The 19,887-nt window shown below is 52.2% G+C and overlaps 1 long non-coding RNA gene across 2 annotated transcripts; it reads left to right on the top strand.

Annotated features, from left to right (window-relative positions):
• The first annotated feature begins 8,262 nt into the window (after positions 1-8,262).
• Positions 8,263-9,608, top strand: LOC140685146 (uncharacterized). Of its 2 annotated transcripts, XR_012058404.1 has the most exons (3): positions 8,263-8,367; positions 8,444-8,637; positions 9,239-9,608. It is a non-coding gene; the product is annotated as an uncharacterized lncRNA (long non-coding RNA). The 2 variants fall into 2 exon arrangements; XR_012058403.1 differs by having other exon boundaries at positions 8,289-8,637.
• The last annotated feature ends 10,279 nt before the right edge of the window (positions 9,609-19,887 follow it).

Raw genomic sequence — 19,887 nt, 5'->3', positions numbered from 1 at the left:
TACGTTGGACAGTGTGTCCCCAGCCCGAACCAACAGAAAAATGCCAACACCACAGTGAAACATGGAGGGCATGAAGAAGGAGAGAAAGGACAAGACACACCCAATTTCCTCCATCTTGTCCCCTCTGAACCCCTAATCTAGAATCCTAAAATTTTACTTTTGCACCTGTGCCACACTTAATTATTACTTCTATCAAACACTCAGAGCTTGTAATTCATCCTGTAAGATTGAAAACTCTTTTCCATGGACAGAGATCACAGCCAGTGTCTCTGGGGGCTCTGTCCAGGGGGGTTCCTGACCCCTGCCAGGGTCCCAGACCTGCCAGGGCAGCCAGAGGGAAGCCCTGGATTCCCAGAGATGACACTTGGCACAGAGCACGGGGGTGGCTCCCTGGCAATTAACTCCGACCAGTGTTTCAGCAGTGGCCTGAGGAACACAAGGAGCCTTCATCCCTCATTGCCATGGCAACCGTGCACAGGGATGGAGAGCTGAGGGGCCTGGGGGGATGCATCCCTCTGGTACACAGAGCTCCGGCGGGGGTGGCTGCTGAGACACCCCCAAAACCCCTTCTGGGATAGGGATGGGTGGGCTGCACCCTCTGGGATGTCAAGGGCCTCCACCAGGCAGATCCAGCCCAGCTGGAGCTCAGAAACCTCTGGATGCAGCCAGGTGGGATGGGAAATCCAACCTTGGATGTGCCCCATTCTCCTGGGAGAGGTGTGCCAGGTGCCAGGCTGAGCCCCCAGCCCCTGTGCCATGCCCCTCACACCCCTGCACAGAGGCTGCAAATTCCCACCTCCAGCCCGTATTTCCTGCCTGCTGGAGAGAGCACAGACACAGCTCTGGCACAGGAGCTTGCAGCAGGCACAGACAGGGAGATTTAGTAGGCAGGAGGTGGAGAATTTGTGTTTGGGCTCCCTGCTTGGTGCCACAGGGAGCTGGAGGATGCAGCTGCTGGCACTGTGTCCCCTGAATTAAGGACTGGGATCACCCCTGGAACCCAAGCTTGGGGTCTGGTCAGCAGAGCCAGCAGTGTCCCCCAGGATGGTTAGAGGGGTCAGGCTGTGTGGGCAGAGAATCCTGTGGTGCTGCTGCACAAAATCCCTGCCCTACACCATCCCTGTCCCACATTATCCCTGTCCCACACCATCCCTGTCCCACACCATTCCAGTCCCACGTTACCCCTGCCCTGCACCATTCCAGTCCCACACCATCCCACTCCCACATTATCCCTATTCCACATCATCCCAGTCCCATATCATCCCTATTCCACATTATCCCAGTCCCACATTACCCCTGTCCCACATCATCCCAGTCCCACATCATCCCTATTCCACATTATCCCAGTCCCATGTTACCCCTGTCCCACATCATCCCTGTCCCACACCATCCCAGTCCCACATTACCCCTGCCCTGCACCATTCCTGTCCCACACCATTCCACTCCCACATTATCCCTATTCCACATTACCCCAGTCCCACATTATCCCAGTCCTACACCATCCCGGTCCCACATTATCCATATTCCACATTACCCCAGTCCCACATTATCCCAGTCCCACACCATCCCAGTCCCACACCATCCCAGTCCCACACCATCCCAGTCCCACACCATCCCAGTCCCACACCACCCCTTCCCACAGCATCCCTACCCCCGAGGGGGGCACACAGGCTGGGGCAGGGGCACAGGGCGGGTTGAGCAGGTGAGGAAGGAGCTCCTCAGCCTCCTGCCCAGCCAGAGGAGCAGCTGTGTGCCCATCTCCTGCCCAGCTGGCCCCAGCCCAGCTCGGAGCTGGGGCCCCTTGGGAAGGCAGAAGCCATTCCACACCCTGATCCCTCACTTTCACTCCACATCCCTCCCCCACAACCTCCTCCCTGCATATTCTCCCCCGATTCAGGCTGATATTAATAATGGCTTATTTCAAGCTTTCAGCCCACTTTCTCTGAAGAAAATATTTATCCTGAGCTCCATTTTCCATTTCTTTTCAATTACCCAGGGCAGATCACCTCCCCACAACTCTCCTCTTTAGCCATGAACACAAATCCTATTGCCTTTTCTCTTTCCATGTATTTGCCCTTTGATTTAAGCTGCATTTTCTCCTGTTTTCATCAGTTCTGGCCCTCTCCTGCTGTATATCTCCCTGTTTATCTACTTTCCAAAGGCCTCCCCCTATTTCTCCAGCCTGGATCAATACAGCTGCAGAACCAACTGGCAGCTCCTTGCTGCTGCTGCCTGTAGTTTTTCTTAGGGGACTTGTCCAGTATTTCTTGTTAAGCTTCTGTCTCAGCTTGTTCCATTTCTCATTAGGTTTTAGCACTGGCATTGTAGTATTTCTTGCATTTCCATGCTGCCCAGCGGATCTCTTGGAATTCTTAATGTTGAGGCCTAAAACCTCCTCTTTAGTGGGCTCCCGGGTCCTCCCCAGCAGGTGGAAGTGGATTTTCAGGTGGAGAAAAGAATTCCTCTGGCTCCAAGCCAGGCCAGGAGCTTTTCTTACAAAAGGGGTGATGGGGATTATTTGCATTTTACAGCGTTTTTACCAGGGGATGCATTTCTTGGGGCTGTGGTGGATGGCAGTGCCAGAGGGTGGGGGAAGGATGGGATGGTCAGAAGGGCAGAGTGTGGCAGCTCCTTCAAGCCCCCTCTGTGCCCCTAAAACCCAAAACCCTTCATCCCTTCCTGCCAGCACACATCCTGGATACTCCAAAAGGGTTTTGTTTTTTGGTTTTTTTTTTGTATTTTGGTTTTTTTTCCCCATCTGCATCCCTCCCAGAATTTTCCTTCCAAGAGAAAAGCTGCTGTTAAAAGCCAGCCCAGCTTTGCAGCTGTCAGGAGCCAGCAGATGTATTGCTCTCATGGCTGCATCCCTGAGTATTAAACACGACGTGCAGCCGCCACCACGCAATATTTCCTGGGATGCCACAGCTCTGCAGGAGCCAGGCAGTGTCCTTTAAAATCAAACCAATTTTTCCTGTCTCCTCCACAGAATAGTTTTATTTATCCACACTCCACCAGCTGTTACTGCAGGTTAACCAAAGGTTGTAAAACCACTTTTCTAACGCCCTTTAACTTTGTGTGGTTTGTTATTGAAATTATTCATCTTGGATTGAGGGGTTTTCCTTATCAGGTGGGGATAAAAGAGGGAAATCTGGCCCTTCCCTGCCCTGTAGAGTGCTCTGTCCCTGGAGCTTGGAGCCTTCCTGGGGCCATGGAGCTGCTCCACATTGTCTGGGAGGGATGGAAATTCCAGGGATGGGGATTGAGGGGTGGAGATTCCAAGAATGAGGATTGCAGAGATGGGGATCGAGGGATGGAGATTCCAAGGATGAGAATTGCAGGGATGGAGAGTCCAAGGATGGATGTTGTGTGGTGGTTCAGTCCTTGCACACCTCTGAATGCCATTCCTGTGCAGGTGATTCCCACATCCAGGAGAGGAAGATGAGGCTGATGAAATCCAATCTCCTCTTCAGCCTGACCAGGTTAATTCACCACGAGCTAAGCAAAAGGGAACTATTCTTAAATGCAAATGAAAGTTAAATAAAACTGCTTTATGATGGACCATCCACATCAATCAGGGGGAAACACATCGCTGGAACTCCTGCTCAGGTGTCCAGAGCTACCCAGAGCCTCGTTACCTCCCTGTTACAGGGACAGGGATGACACCGTGGGGATGTGGAGGGGAGTCACAGCTCTGCCACAGCCTGGGGACAGCTCAGTGAGGTGGGCAGGGGGACAAGAGGGGAAATGGGGACAGGAGGTGGCTGGAGGTGTCCCACCCACACCAAGGAGCCATGGAACATCCTGGTGTTTGTACTCCTCTGTAATCCACCCACCAATCCCAGCGCTGACAGAGATGTATTTTTAGCTGCTGCAGCACAATTAAGTCTTCTCGTTAGTCTCAGGAGGAGAAGGAGGCTGTTGGTTTACTTGCAAATGCTTGAGGTAATTCTCTAATGGCTCCTCCACCATTACACAGACTCTGTTTTCCATCTCTTATCATATGTAATCCCTAATGATTCCTCCGTTATGTCCTGTTTTATTAAAGCACCATTGAACTATAGCCTATTGATTTAGATTTCACAGACAATTGAAATTTAAATTGACTCCAAATTGAATGTCTCCATGCAATCTGTGTTCTGCACTAAAGATAGATAAAATGCTTCTATTTTTGATAACAACTTATAGCGGAGGGAGGCACATTTTAATTTCAGGAAGCGCAGAAGGGAGTCAGGATTCCCATGACAATGGCAGGTGGCCGGGTGGCAGCAGGTTCCTGACCCCTCTGGGCACTCGGGGCTCAGAGGGAGCAGCAGGGCAGCCTGCACGTGGTCATTTCTGTTGGATTTAGAGAAAAATGGGACTTAATGCCATGAAGGCTGTGGCTGGGGAATTCCTGGAGGGCTCTTGATTTCCTGAGCACCAGCGGAGCCACCCGTGCTGCCTGCCCGAGGTGCCAGCGGGTGCTTGGCCCTGGCATGCTTTTCATAAACCACAGAACCCTGGAATCCCACCCTGCTTTGGGCTGGAAGGTGTTGGAGCCCAGCACATCCCTCTGGCTGCCCTGGCTGGCTCCAGACCCTGGCAGGGGTCTCAGAGACCCTGGCATGAAGTCAACAACAGCTGTGGCTTCGATTTTAGCCCGTGGAAAAAGCTGCCAACTCTGTATGAGGAATTACAAGCCACAAGAGTTTGAGTAGTGTGGTATTGGAATTAACACAGGGTGGAAAAGTAGAATTTTGGGATTTTTAGAATGTGGTTCAAGATAGAGGATTTTAGGCGTGTCCGAGCCTTCTTTTTCTTTGTCTTGTCCTCCATGTCTTGGTGTGATGGTGGCACTTTTCTATTGGTTTAAGGTAGAGAGTCACAGTCTAACATAGCTGATGGGAATTGCTGAAGAAATTGTAAACATACACACAGAGTTTTTTGAGTATATAAGGTGGGAGCCACCCAGGGCTCAGGGCAGATGGCCATGGTGGACTTGCTAGCCAGAGCTCAGCAGGTCAGAGAAAGAATGTTTAGATAAGAAGAAATAAACAACCTTGAAAGCACAATCAGAAGAATTCCAGGCTCCTTCTTTGGCTGTGATCAGGCTAAGGGAAGCAAAGACTTCTTTGTGATCTCTCTTGGGGTCACCCTGACCGAGGAACCCCGGGAGAGAAATCCACAGGAAGGGATCTTGAATCCCCTCTCATTCCACTTCTTGCCTGGGGCCGGGCTGCCAGAGCTGCTGAGGGACATCAGGGATGCTCCAGCTCCTGTCCCCAGGCAGGAGCTGTGGGGATCACCCTTCATGCCAGGACTGAATCCATCAGCTCATTGCAGGGTGGAATGATCTCTGCTGGCATTGGGGTCGGCTCTAGCACAGACATATTCCCAGCAGGAGGCACAGGAGCAGAAACGGTGGCAGAACCTTGGTTATTTTACACCAGAGCTCCTGGGAGGAGGAGGAGCAGGGTCTGGAGCTGCAGGGATGGCCACAGTCACTCTGTGCTCCGAGGGACACCCAGGGATGGGGTACAGGGGGTGGGGAGTCACAGTGCCAGGTCTGAGCACAGCTCCTGTGTGCTCCTGGCAATGGGCTCCTGCCCCAGACAGGTCTCTGCACCCCCAGAGCTGGATTAATCCTTAATTTGGTGACTAAAACCTGGAAGACATTTGGGTTCTGGTGAGGTTTTCCCCTCGGGTGCAGTGTCTGCATGCTGTGTCAGTTCTGCTCTACGTGTGCTGCCACGCAAGGCCAGCAGCTGGACTGATCATCCTCATGGGTCCCTTCCAGCTCCAGATATTAGGAAAACATTCTTCTCTGTGAGGGTGCTGAGGCCCTGGCACAGGTGCCCAGAGCAGCTGTGGCTGCCCCTGGATCCCTGGAAGTGCCTAAGGCCAGGTTGGATGGGGCTTGGAGCAACCTGGGACAGTGGGAGGTGTCCCAGGTGGCACTGGATGGGCTTTAAGGCCCTTTCCAACCCAGGCCATTCCAGGATTTCCCAGCCATCAGGGCTGTGTGTGGGACCAGTGCATGCTCCAGGGGTGGAGAGGTGAAAAAACCTTTAAAAAACCAAAAAAAAACAAAACAAACCCTGCTGGCATTTGCGCCGCCCACCTGGAAGGACAAAACCCCCCCAAACACTCTTCTGAAACCCACCTGCCTTCGAAACCCACCTAATTCCTACAGCCAGAGCTGTCACCCAATTTCTCAGGGCACTGTGGTTTTCTCTGAATGATAGACAGTAATTAAAACTCAGCTAATAACCTCCTCGCTCCTGACATTTCTACAGGGGTTTTCTTCACCATTATCTACATATAGATTAAAAATTGTAATTGGACCAGAGATAGGGTTAGAAAAATCCACCCCCTTCCCACTGATCGTTTGCTGCTGAGTGACACTTGGAAATTTTATTTAATCTGAGGAAAATTGAGTTGAACTCCAGTAAAAGTTGAGTTAACGTGAAGTACCTGCATTGGGTTGGAAATGCACTTGGCTGAGGGATGAAAGGAAAGGGTGGGAAAGGAGGTGGAGCAGCAAAAAGGGATAATATCGATGTTTCCATACCAAAAAAAGTTTTAAAAATGGGGGAATTGATGATGTTGGCAGCACCAGGTGCTTTAAAGATTCATTGGGAGCAACCAGTCAAGGTGAGAATTAATCCAGCCTCAGCCAGCAATTCCCAAATTCTTGCCATGCTATCCCATGGTTCATGTTTTCCTGGAATTTCCAGCTGCCCCCTGGGCATCCCAGGAAAGCAAAGATCCTGTGAATTCCCTGCATCCTTGTACCCATCCCAGCCCCACGATGACTATAGGCATTTAATTATGACCTCAATAATTATTATACCATGGAATTAGTAATGGGATAATGACAGCATTTATTGGAAGCGGTGACATATTAACTAAGTGGGGCAGTATTAATTGCAACGGTGAATTATTCTCATTGCCACTATTTCAATTCTTGTTTTGTCACTATTACATTTATGACAGCAATAATTACATCTCTAAAATACTCATTATTGGGAGATATACAGAATAAGTCTGGATAAATGCAGCAATTAAGGGATAACACTCCTGGTGGGGAGTTGAGGAGCAAGAAATGGCTTTTTAGGCTGGTTTTAAGGGCTCTCCTGATGGAGATGACCTTTCACAGGATGAAGGCTTGGCACGGGGGAAACATCCTTGCTGGCACAGGGATCAGATTGCCCCAAGACCCCAGGGAGGCCTGGTCTCCTGGAGATGGTTTGAGCTGGGATGTCTGGGGCATTTCCACGAGCAGAGGTGCCAGGGGTGCCACTCTGAGTGTCCCTGTGAGTTAAGGAAAGATCATTAAAGTCATCAAACCGAACCATCAGCCCAGGCCCACCACCCTCTAACCACTGTGTCCCCAAGGGCCACATCCAACAAGTTTTCTGAACACTTCCAGGGATGGGGACGCCACCACCCCCTGCCAATGCCTGACCACCTTTTCCATGAAGAAATTCTTCCTGAGGCTGCTGTGCCAGGCACATTCTTCTCTCTCTCAGGATTTTTCATAGAGCAGCACAGAGGAAAGAAAGAGAAAACTTCTGTTTCTAGAATTTCTATTTCTACTCCTTGTTTTTCCCATGTGGAATGTGTTTGGAGAATTGTTTACCTGGGGTGGTTTGCTTGGTTGGATTCTGGTGAGGATTGTTTGATCCTGATGGTAAATCCAACCCACCATGTCTGGACTCTCCAGAGAGGGTCACGAGTTGTGAGTTAGTTAGATTTGGTAGTTGGAAAAAGTAAGTTTGTAGTTTTAGTATCTCCTTTAAATAGTCTATTAATGTATTATAGTATAGTTATAATAAAGAAATCATTCAGCCTTCTGAACTGGAGTCAGACATCAGCATCTCTCCCCACCAGGTTCACCTACATTTACAATAAGGCTGTTTCCTCTTCTCCTGTCCTTTGCTGCTTGGGAGAAGAGCCCGACCCCCACATGGCACCAACACCCTTCCAGGGAGCTGTAGGAGCAAAAAGGTCCGTTCTGCTCCTGGAGCCAATTCCTTCTCCTGTGCCTGTCTCCATCAGCAGAACAAGGATGTTTGTCCTGGAGAGCGCTGTCCCCCTTTTCTCCAGCCGCATCCCTTCCTTCCGCTATCCCCAGCGCTCTTTGGCCGGCCCCATGCGGCTCTGGGGCTGCTGACAGACCGGCCCGGTGCCCCGCCGTGCCCGAGTGTCGCGGTGTGTCCCCACACGGTGTCCCCCTTCCCCCGCGGCACGGCCGCGTCCCGCCCCGCCAGCGCCGCCATCCATCACCGCCGAGCCCCGCTCCTCCCGCACAGTGAGGGAAACCGGCCTGTGCCGGAGCAACACTTTGTTGTGGTACAAAGGAGTTGGGCTGTTAACACGTGTAAGGTAATGGGATCCCCCCCGGCTGCGCGGGGCTCTGCCTGATGGATCACCCACCCCATTCATCTAAATTATGTCACAGCAATAAGCGCCTGGCTTCATCTGCCCAAAGGCACAGCCCAGAGGCAGCGCTGACACCTTCAGGGGTTGATGGCCACCGTGAGACTGCCCTGGGACCGTCCTGCCGGGACGCTTCCAGCACCACAGCGGGGTCACATCCCCCGAGCAGCACCCGGGACACAGGGCGGGAGACAGACCCCAGAAGGTGCTGCTGGTGTAAGTGTGGGCACACCCTCACTCTATCCCTAACCCAAACCCTAACCCTAACCTTAACCTTAACCCTAACCCTAACCTTAACCATCAACACTAACCCGAACCCTAACCCTTAACCCTAACCCTAACCCTAACCCTAACCCTAACCCTAACCCTAACCCTAACTCTAACCCTAACCCTAACCCTAACCCTAACCCTTAACCCCAAAACTAACCCTAACCCTCACCGTAACATTCACCCTAACCCCAACCCCAGCCCTATTAAAAAAAGATCGTGGGTCCTGCTCCCCAGAGAGTCCCTGTGGCTTTCCAGGCGTTCCAGTGCTTAAAGGAGCTCCTAGAGGAGATGGAGAGTGGCATGGGCAGGTAGTGGCAGGAGAGGAGGGGGTGGTTTTAAACTAAAAGGGGAGAGATTTAGATTTGATTTTGGGAAGAAGTTCAGAGGGCACTGAGGGCCTGGCACAGGTTGCCCAGAGGAGCTGTGGCTGCTCCATCCCTGGAAGTGCTCAAGGCCAGGCTGGACAGGCCTTGCAGTAAATTGCTCGAGTGGAAGGTGAAGAATTTCTTCTTCTTACTGGAGAATTTCTTCCTCTCGCCCACGTCAGCTGCCACTGCACAGAGCCCCCAGGGATCACACCAGCACCAGCAAATTGGGTCCAGCCCTGCTCACACGTCCCACGCTGGGGCTCACCCAAAGGAAGAATCAAACTGGCTTATTTTAGAGATGAAGAAAGGAAGGAGAGAAGGGAGAGAACCCAATTTTCCTCCCAATTTGGTGCCACGCTGACGCCTGGAGATGGTGTCTAATTTGACACGGCCGTTGGTCCTGCAGTGATGGTGTTTGACTAATGACAGGATGAACTCTCTGTCGGTGCTGCCTGCACTGGAATAGCCCTGGGCAATCACCCAGCCACATGTTCCAAATGTGGCAAAGGAAATTGTCTAATAAAGCGATAAAGTGAGGGACTCACTAAATGATTTGTCTTTTAACTATTGTAATGGATTTTTTTTTTTTAAACATTGCTTTATGTTGGAATACAAAAAATTATTACAAGTAATTAGAGTCATTTTGATTCAAATCTCTGCTTGGGCTTGACATATTTTGCATACTTCCACCCCATATAACAAGTCAGCTCATAAAAATGCAGGCAGCTCGGAGCGTGGCGGCTCTGGGGTTGTCTAAACCACCATCAGATGCCTTTGCCTCAGCGAGGGGAGGGAGCAGGGGGGATGCAGCACCACGTAAATTTATTTTGTTTCATTAGGGAGCAAGGAAGAAGGGAGTTGTGCATCACTGCAGCATCACCCTGGCACTGGCACAGCCCAGGAGTGGCTCTGGCAGGATCCCAGCACAGCTCCCTGGGCACCCACACCCCAGGAGCCAGCCTGGCAGGAGAAGGGTGGGTGTTTCACCCTGATTCCTCAGCACTGCGAGTGTGCACAGGCACAGCGAGGCTCTGAGCAGGGATTTACCCACCCTGCCCAAAGCAGGAGTGTTTGAGCACGAAACCTTTGGATCTTGGGGGTGCTTGACAGGCACTCTCTTCCCTCTTTTTCTCCCCTGGGGTGATCATGGGCTAATCAGCATTTTGTAATGAGATAACAGATGCATTCACACGTGGCACAAGTCCCCATCAGCCTGGCACACACAGCCCGGACCAACCATAACTTATCTCCACATCCCTGAGGGGTGTCACTGCACCAGCAGCAGCAATGGGCTCAGTCCCAGAGGACTGGGAGGTCAGACAGGAGGATTCAGTGCCAGGCTCTGTGCCAGGCTGCCAGATTTATCCCTCAGACACTGGGAAACCCCTGACGATGGCTGAGTGGCTGCGTGCTGCCCATGCGAGGGCTGGTGAGGCTGGTTGGATCACCAGGAGTGTGCCAGAGAGGAGATGGTGCCATCCAGCTGGGTCCAAACCCTCCTTGGATCCCCAGGATTATGCCAGAGGGGAGATGGTGCCATCCAGCTGAGCCCAAACCCTGCTTGGATCCCCAGGATTATGCCAGAGAGGAGATGGTGCCATCCAGCTGGCTCCAAATCCTGCTTGGATCTCCACAACTGTGCCAGAGGGGAGATGGTGCCATCCAGCCAGGTCCAAACCCAGCTTGGATCCCCAGGAGTGTGCCAGGGATGAGTCTGAATCCTGCCTGGCCCCCATGGGGGGACCCTGCCACGCTGACAGCGCCGTAGATCTGCTCCCGACAATCAGATGGGATCTTTTACCCGGCACTTTATGTATCTCACCCTGTACACAGCATCTCAATACCAGATCTTATTCTTTCTATTTGTCTTGTTTGAAAGCCCCTGTGTAAGAGAGACAATTTTTTAACTGTAAGATGGATTGCCTGGAGCTGTGCGACAGCAGGGACAGGAGGCAGGGGATGATGGATAACGTACAAATGATTAGAGGACAGGCCGCACAAATTCAGATGGAGAAAAAAACATTCCTGGCAATGTCACAGCTCCCTCCCCTCTGGTCAGCGCTGGCACAAGCCCCTGGCAGTGCCCACGGCTCCTTTTTTCCAGAGCTGGGGGGGCTGACACAAGCCCTGCTCCTCCTGACGGGTGTGATGCTGGCGCTGCAGGATCCCTGCAGCCTCCCTCACCTGCAGAGTGAGGGCACAGCAGGGCACGGGCAGCTCCCCCCAGGGCTTCACCCCACCTCAGCCCCTTCCCCGGGGCAATCTCAGGCTGAGAGGGTGATGAGAGCCACAGGGAGGGGGCAATGGCAGCTGGAAGGAGACCTCTGCTGCCATGGTATTTGCACAAGCTGAAGCCCTTTACTGAAGAGGATGCTCCAACCTGGCCCTGGCTGATCCAGGCTCCCCCAGCCGGGTGGCACTGCCAGGGCTGTGGTGGCACAGGCTGTGGGACAGCCCTGACCCCTCAGTGAGGACCCACAGCCGTGCAGGGCGAGGGCAGGGTGCTGGCACGGCGCTGGCACTGCCACTGCCCGGGCACACGGAGGCAGCCCCCGCTTCCAGCCTGGCAGGGGCTGCCAGCAGAGCTGTGCCGGGCTTGGAGCTCCCTCCACTCCCTCATTAATCCTGATTTACGGCAGAGGCAGCAGCCCAGGGCCCTCCTCACAGGCTGCCCAGGCTGATGTTCCTGTGCTGGGGACAGCAGTGCCCGAGAGGAGCCACGCTGAATTCCTCAAATCCGCACGGGGAGGGAAGGGGGAGCTGCTGGTGTGGCGTGGCGTTGTCCTGGCTGCTCTCTGGGGCTGTGATGCCAGCAGGATGCCAGCCACCATCTCCTCACACATCAGGGGGACTGGCATGGTCCTGAGCCCCGGTGGTGGCAGCCAGCAGGACCTGCCGTGCCCGGAGCTGCCCGGCAGTGACACACACCAGGGTCAGAATCTGAGGTATTGATGATTCTGAGATGGTAAAAGTCTCTGTCTTTCTGCCTCGCTGCCAAAGAAGAAGCCATAATTCGTCTGTGCTGTTTCCAAGGTTGTTTATTCTGTTTATCTCTAACATGTTCTGCTGCCCTGCCGCAGCTCTGTCCTGCAGGGCAGCGTGTGGGGCTCTGCCCTCAGTGGGATGGTACAAACATTAAATACCACAAACTACCTGTGCTGGATTTACAATAACGTGCCAATATCTGTCACCTACGTTGGACAGTGTGTCCCCAGCCTGAACCAACAGAAAAATGCCAACACTACAGTGAAACATGGAGGGCATGAAGAAGGAGGAAAAGGACAAGACACACCCAATTTCCTCCATCTTGTCCCCTTTGGACCCCTAATCTAGAATCCTAAAATTTTACTTTTGCACCCGTGCCACACTTAATTATTACTTCTATCAAACACTCAGAGCTGGTAATTCATCCTGTAAGATTGAAAACTCTTTTCCATGGACAGAGATCACAGCCAGTGTCTCTGGGGGCTCTGTCCAGGGGGGTTCCTGACCCCTGCCAGGGTCCCAGACCTGCCAGGGCAGCCAGAGGGAAGCCCTGGATTCCCACACACGATGTGCCACATGTCACCGCTGCCAGCCAAGCCCCGCGGCTCTCGGCACAAGGGTGGAGCTCCCCCTCCATCTGCTCACCCAGTACAGATGCTCGCACCTCTATTACACCTCCGTTCAGCTATTTTTCAACTTAAAGGGCTAATAATGCCTTAATAAAACTCTTTAATTACGGAAAATGTCCTTTATTAAACATAATCACCGTATGCTTGTAAAGTACTTATGGCCACATCCGTTTCCTGGGAAAGGGAAGCTTCCCCGGTGTCCCCGGCACTGGCAGGGCGTGTTTAGCTCATCATGCATCACCCATCTTCTTGCCCTGAACATCAGAGGGGTGGAAAGCTTTCCCCCGTGTCGTGTCTCTGCCTCCTGAGCTGTTCCAGTGAGCCCATGGGCACTGTGTGTCCCCTTCCCCGGGACCCTGTGACTCTGATCAAGAGAACCCTGGACCCTCCTTTCTACCCTTGTCCAAAACCTATATAGACCCCTGACATTTCCTCTTCGTCCTCTTCTGCCCTGCTCTCCACAAGGACATCACAGAATAAAGAGAGCTGAACCAACAATCTCGGGGCAAGAGCCTCTTTTGGAAATCTTTACCATCTCCTGATATTCCTCCCCTCACAGCCCCTTATCTCTGAGCTAACCTGATTATTCAGGGGGTTGTGTGAGGGGGGGAACCACACTGAGCCACTTTATCCCTGTGGTGGCCCGGGGCTGTGGTGACAGGGTTGGGACCAGCGCTCTGCAGCCCGGCCAGGCATGGGAACACCCCGCTGGTGGCAGCCCCTTCCCCGGCACCGCTCCCAGCGGTGAATCCATCACACTGAGACGCGTTTTCCACGAGCTGCTGGCCCACCGACTCCAAAGCAATTAGCAGAAGTAATGAACTTCAGTGCTGTGGCATCGAGGGGAGCCATTAACCCCTTCTCCTCTGCACCGTGAAGAGCTCTGGAGCCTCCCGGCATCCTGGTGTCACTGTCACCTCTCCGGAGCCTCCCGGCATCCTGGTGTCACTGTCACCTTGCTGCTGGTGTCTGTGCGAGGTGACGGGGACACAGCCGTTCAGGGTTTCAGGGATCAGTTCAGGGTGTCAGGGATCAGTTCAGGGTGTCAGGGATCCATTCAGGATGTCAGGGATCCATTCAGGGTGTCAGGGATCAGTTCAGGGTGTCAGGGATCAGTTCAGGGTGTCAGGGATCATTGCAGGGTGTCAGGGATCAGTTCAGGGTGTCAGGGATCCATTCAGGATGTCAGGGATCAGTTCAGGGTGTCAGGGATCAGTTCAGGGTGTCAGGGATCATTGCAGGGTGTCAGGGATCAGTTCAGGGTGTCAGGGATCCGTTCAGGGTGTCAGGGATCAGTTCAGGCTATCAGGGATCCATTAATGGTGTCAGGGATCCATTCAGGGTATGAGGGATCAGTTCAGGGTGTCAGGGATCCATTTAGGGTGTCAGGGATCCACTCAGGGTGTCAGGGATCTGTTCAGAGTGTCAGGGATCAGTTCAGGGTATGAGGGATCAGTTCAGGGTGTCAGGGATCCATTCAGGGTGTCAGGGATCCATTCAGAGATCAGTGCAGGGTGTCAGGGATCCATTCAGGATGTCAGGGATCCACTCAGGGTGTCAGGGATCAGTTCAGGGTGTCAGGGATCCATTCAGGGTGTCAGGGATCTGTTCAGGGTGTCAGGGATCAGTTCAGGGTGTCAGGGATCCACTCAGGGTGTCAGGGATCTGTTCATGGTGTCAGGGATCAGCGCTGCCTGCCCAGGACAATGTTCTGCCTCACAGACTCGTTTAATCCTCCAGCACACAGGAGCTGATCACTCTGTTCAGGAGCAGCACATCAGAGACACAAAGACATGTCCCTTCCCAGGAGAGCCAGACAGGGGCCTGTGGGAGAGGTTTGCTGAAGACAAAGGGGGCTGCAGGGACACCTTTGCACCCCTCGTCCTCGCTGGAGGCTCGGTGTGAAGCTGGAGGAGAAGGAATTGCACTCATTTTTCAGCTGCTGCAATTTTACGTGTAATTAAGTTTATTAATTGTGCATATTAGTGATGAAATGGAGACACATGACTGTGGGAGCCCACCCCAGCAGGCATCCATCTCCCAGACATCTCCCAGACCCTCTCCCAGAGGAACTGGAGCTGTCACACCCTTGCTGAGGGATCCAGTGGGTCCCCAGGTCACCCCCCTGCCCTCCCCTGGCCTGGAGCAGGGTGGGTGTTGCTGCTCCTAAAGCTCGTGGAAATGGGCCCAGAAATGCTGCTGGGATCATCCTGGAGCTGTGCAGGGTGGGGCTGGGGGCTGTTGGCAGCAGAAGAAGCAGCAGAAGGACCCATCCAACCTGGCCTTGGACAGACCCAGGGATGGGGCAGCCACAGCTGCTCTGGGCAGCCTGTGACAGCCACTCTGGGGACAAGAGAGATGGGGCAAATGGGGATGGGTGGGAGATGGACAGACTGAGGCACCCGAAGGAAAAACAGCTCTGATCCTTATTCATTATAAACAGACAAAACCTGTTATTGCAGTACATTACCCTGGCAGCTCCTTGTGGGAATCCAGGGCTTCTTTCTGGCTGTTTTGGAAGGCCAAGGACTTTGGCAGGGGGTTAGGAATCTCCCTGTATAGAGCCTTGAGAGACACTGTCTGTGATCTTTGTCTATAGAAAAGATTTTTCAATTTTATAGGATAAATGACTAATTCTGAGTGTTTGATATCAGTAATAATTAAGTGTGGCACGAGTGCAAAAGTAAAATTTTAAGATTCTAGATTAGGGGTTCAAAAGAGACAAGATAAAAGAAATTGGGTGTGCCTTGTCCTTTTTCTCCTTCTTCATGCCCTCCATGTTTCACTGTGGTGTTGGCATTTTTCTGTTGGTTCAGGCTGGGGACACACTGTTCAACGTAGGTGACAGATATTGGCACGTTATTGTAAATCCAGCACAGGTAGTTTGTGGTATTTAATGTTTGTACCATCCCACTGAGGGCAGAGCCCCACACGCTGCCCTGCAGGACAGAACTGCGGCAGGGCAGCAGAACATGTTAGAGATAAACAGAATAAACAACCTTGAAACCAGCACAGACGAATTATGGCTTCTTCTTTAACAACAGAGCAAAAAGACAAAAACCTTTTACAATCTCAAAATCATCAATACCACAAATTCCAACACTCCTCTGCCCAGTTTGTGTCTCAGCTCATCCCCAACACCCCCTGGGGCAGGCAGGGGTCAGGGGACCCGGTGGCCACCAGCAGGGACAGGGCAGGGCCGGGCTCAGCACAGGAGACTCCTGGGGCAGGTTTGTCCCTTGGGCTGCTGCCGGGGGTTCAGGCTCATTAATGATTTGCTGATTCTCATGGCCCTGGGTGCAGCCAGAGGCTGAAAACTCCTCATTTCCCCGCTGCACATCCCTGTGCAGTGATGAGCCTCTCGTTTAGATGCTGCCTCGGCCTTTTGTCCTGATTGGATTTAGGTTTTGCCACCAGGAAGAAATCCACGGGGCAGAGTGTTGGATGCCCTGGCTCTGATCCTAATTTGCATTAACGGGATCTGCTGCTGCTGCCCCACTCCCAAAACACCACAGGCTCCTCTGGAACACGGCTCAGGAGTGGAGGGACACACACATTCCTCTGCAGGTGTCTGCTGATGTGGTGCCAGTGGCCATTTGTAGGGAAAAAATCGTGTCCTGCCCTGAATCTCAGGTGTTTGCAACCCCACCCTCCATCCATCCCAGGCCAGGAACTGGTGCCTTCCTGAGCTCATCTGCCTTTGTTTGCAGCCCAAGCAGCCCCACAGCGCTGCCCCACAGCTCTCTGGGGCCAGGGCTGGTCCCAGACAGGGACCCCGGTCATTCTTTCCATGATGTACTTTTTTTGGAGCATCTGGTTAACATTTTCCGTATGAAAAGAGCTCTTCTTTGCTGAAAAATGGCTTTTTTTTTGCTGAGATATATGAAAAAATGTCCTCCTTTTACCTTCCCCGAGGTGTTCTGTCCTTAACCTGCTTTCCTGAAGGAACCTGTCTGTAGGGTCAGAACCTGCCATTAAGGTCCCTCTCAAGAAACACCTTCCCAACAGGGCAGTGCCTGTTGGATCAGCTTCTGCCTGCAGACAGACAGAAAAGTGGGGCAGGACTTAGTTCTGGGTGTCCCCTCCTTGGGGTCACCCTCCTCATCCCTGTGACAAGGACATGATTGTGGTTTGACTCCCAACCCCAGGAGCTGGGGGTGTCCCCACTCCAGCAGGAGCCTGGAGCTGCTCCCCACTGCAAGGCCAGTGCTTGGGAGGTCTTCAGACCCTGTGGCTCGCAGGGATGGGGTGAGACCTTCACCCCACAGGTCCCAAATCCTCCTCCCCATCAGAGCCCAGCCTGGCTGTGGCTGCCCAGGCTAATGGGATTCTAAAGCTTTCTATGGAGGGGAGAGTTTGCATTATTTTCCCCCCTTCAAACCTCCATCCCTCGGATCTGATCCGGCCCTCTGGGGAGCAGGATGCCGTTTGATCTCATTTTGTGTTCCATTTCTGATGTTACACCTTGTCACGGTGTATTAAGTGCCGTCGAGCTGCGGAACGCGGTGACACGAGAACCTGATGCTACATGATCGACAAAAATACGCCTGTCCCCGGAGACCTGTGACACTGTCAGCTCCACCACGCTCCCGCCCCGTGCCAGCCCCAGACCCCCTTCCCTGGCAGCTCCCCCAGCGTGGCAGAGCCGGGGGGAGCTGAATTCCATTAAAGCTGATGTCCTGGAGCCTGACACCTGCAGAAACGAGGCCCCAGTCAGCAGCAGGTCCCGCACCCAGAGGTGCTGTGAGCACCTTGTGTGACCTGCCTGTTTGCAGCGGGGCAGCGGCAGGAAAATCCTGGAGGGGCTGCAAATTCTGGGAAAAAAACCCTTAAAAGTGGGTTCACATACAGCTAGAGGACTCCCTGCCCTGCGGAGGGGTGGGGACACCGGGGGATATTTGGGCACAACAGCAGCAGGTGATGCTCAGGGTGTGCTGGGCTGGAGGGCATCACCTCCTGCCCCTCCCGCTGCTGCTTGGGGGATCCTTGCTGGTTTAATCCGCAGTTATTTCCCTTATTTCCCTCTCCCGGCTTCCCTGACAATCGTTAATGTGCGAGTTGACTGATTTTCATGGTAATATGCTAAACAAGTGCCTCTTTCTCTTCGCAGCGATCCGGCGGCTCCGCCAGAGCCCGGTGATAGACTCGGTGCACAATACCCCGATGCAGGGAATGTGGCGTGCCAAAGTAATTCCGAGTGAAATCCCGGGGGATTTATGTCAAGGACAAAATAGTGTATCCCATGGGTAAATATAGTTAGCACAGCTGCAAAACAGAATTTATTTCTTGTTTGCGATATCATTTGTAAAGTATGGCATAGGGGAAGCTTTAAAAATGAAATTATAGCAGGCAATAAAAAAAGCTCATAGCACTGTATTCAAATTATGCAACAGTAATATGCCGAGTTCATAAATAAACATCTCTTATTAACCCTTCTCATATCAAAATGGTGTTTTTTCCCTGGAAAAAAAAACAGTCAGAGTGAAAAAACATCCGCAAACACGGGTGAGGCAGAGCTGCAGATGGTGGTACCTGTGGGATCCGTGCCACGATCCCGCATCCCAGCTCCTGAGAAAGCAGGAATTTTTGGGGTGAGCATGGCAGTGACACCCCCAGGCCTCAGCCCTGCTCCCCCAGCCCCTCCTGGGTTATTAAGCCAAGTTCAGAGCAGTTAATCAATTTTGTTTGCATATGCAGGGAGGGTGCTGCCATTTCATTAGCTCAAGTAAGGACTCAGCACACTTTCTGCAGCTTCAATAATTCTCTTTAAAGTTATTGAGAAATGGATGCTTAATTATATTTGCATATGAAAAATAGGGTCTAATTAGTTTGATTGATTATTATTTTAACCTTAATGACATTTTGAGTATCTGTCCCAACTAATAGCAAATGTATCGCTAATAAATCACGAATTTTTATAGCGTGTTCTATCGAGCTTCCTTTTGAAATACATTTTATTAATCCACCAGAATGTATTGAAAGTGAAACAAGTCAAACAACTGCTCATTTATTAAACTGTTTAAATGTCAGATTTATACAAGTGTAATAGTACAGGAAATACATCCCCATGAAAGACATCTGTGGGCCAGGGACACTCCAAATCTTCGTTATTTTAGGGAAATATATTAAGGAGATAAAAATTCAATTATGTCATTTATTGCACTAAATAAATTTATATCGACTGGCATAAATGTTTTGCATTAGCAGATGTTCTCCCCTGCAAACTCTTGGATCTGCTGTGGCCGTGCCCACGCTTCCCTGACAGAACAGAAATCCCAGAGTGTTGAGGATCCCAAGCTTTGGGGGACTTTAGGATCAGCTCAGCCATGGGAACACTGGGAAAAATTCCAGCTGGAGCAGAGGTGTCCGACATGGGGCTGTGGGCCAGAGGAGGAGCCCCCCACCCAGCCCGGGATAACAACCTGGATTCTGTCTGCACTATCCATGATTGGAATTCTTGTGGGGGGTGCTGGTGGTGTCCCTGCCATCAACGCCTTAATTAGAAATTAGGACAGTCACATTGGCATAAATTAAATCAGACTAAAGATGATTAACAAAGTAATGCAAGAAATCATTAAATTAAACCACTGCGCCAAGTCCACTGCTGATCTATCACAAATTTGGGCTGCTAATGAGGTCTTAATTAGTGAGTTCGGTCGGAATAATTCATGTCATTCAATTTGGAGAAGATACTTTATTTTTTGTTTATTTTCCAAGGCTCGATGCAAATTTATCAACAAAGGGGCTCACAAACAAACAAACAAAAAACAAACAACAAACAAACAAACAAACGCATCCCTGTGCCAGCTCAGCCCGGCCCTGGCAGCGGTGGAGCGACAGAAGAGTTGGTTCCCCCTTTTCCAGGTGCCCCACGCCACCCTGCCCATCCTTTTGGGGATGGAGCCAGAATGTTGTGCCCCAGCTCTGGGCAGCAGGGAGGGGGTGCAGCCCTGTCCCAGGGCAGGGACACGCTCCCGATGATCCCAGCAGCGTGGCACAGCTGGGTCACCTCACTGTGCCACCGCAGGGCTGCGAGGGGCAGCACTGCAGAGCGATGCAGCCCCAGCAGTGCCAGGTGGGAATTGCTCCATGCTGGGTGCCAAAGGGGCAGGAGAAATCCTTGGGCTCAGCCCACCCTGCCGGGCTCTGCAGAGTCCCTCCGTTGGCAGAAGTTCGTGGAGTCGTGGAATCACAGGCTGGATTTGGTTGGAAGG

This window comes from Taeniopygia guttata, chromosome 15 (genome assembly GCF_048771995.1).
Source record: "Taeniopygia guttata chromosome 15, bTaeGut7.mat, whole genome shotgun sequence".
Lineage (NCBI taxonomy): Eukaryota > Metazoa > Chordata > Aves > Passeriformes > Estrildidae > Taeniopygia > Taeniopygia guttata.
This window is presented reverse-complemented; position numbering and strand designations above follow the sequence as displayed.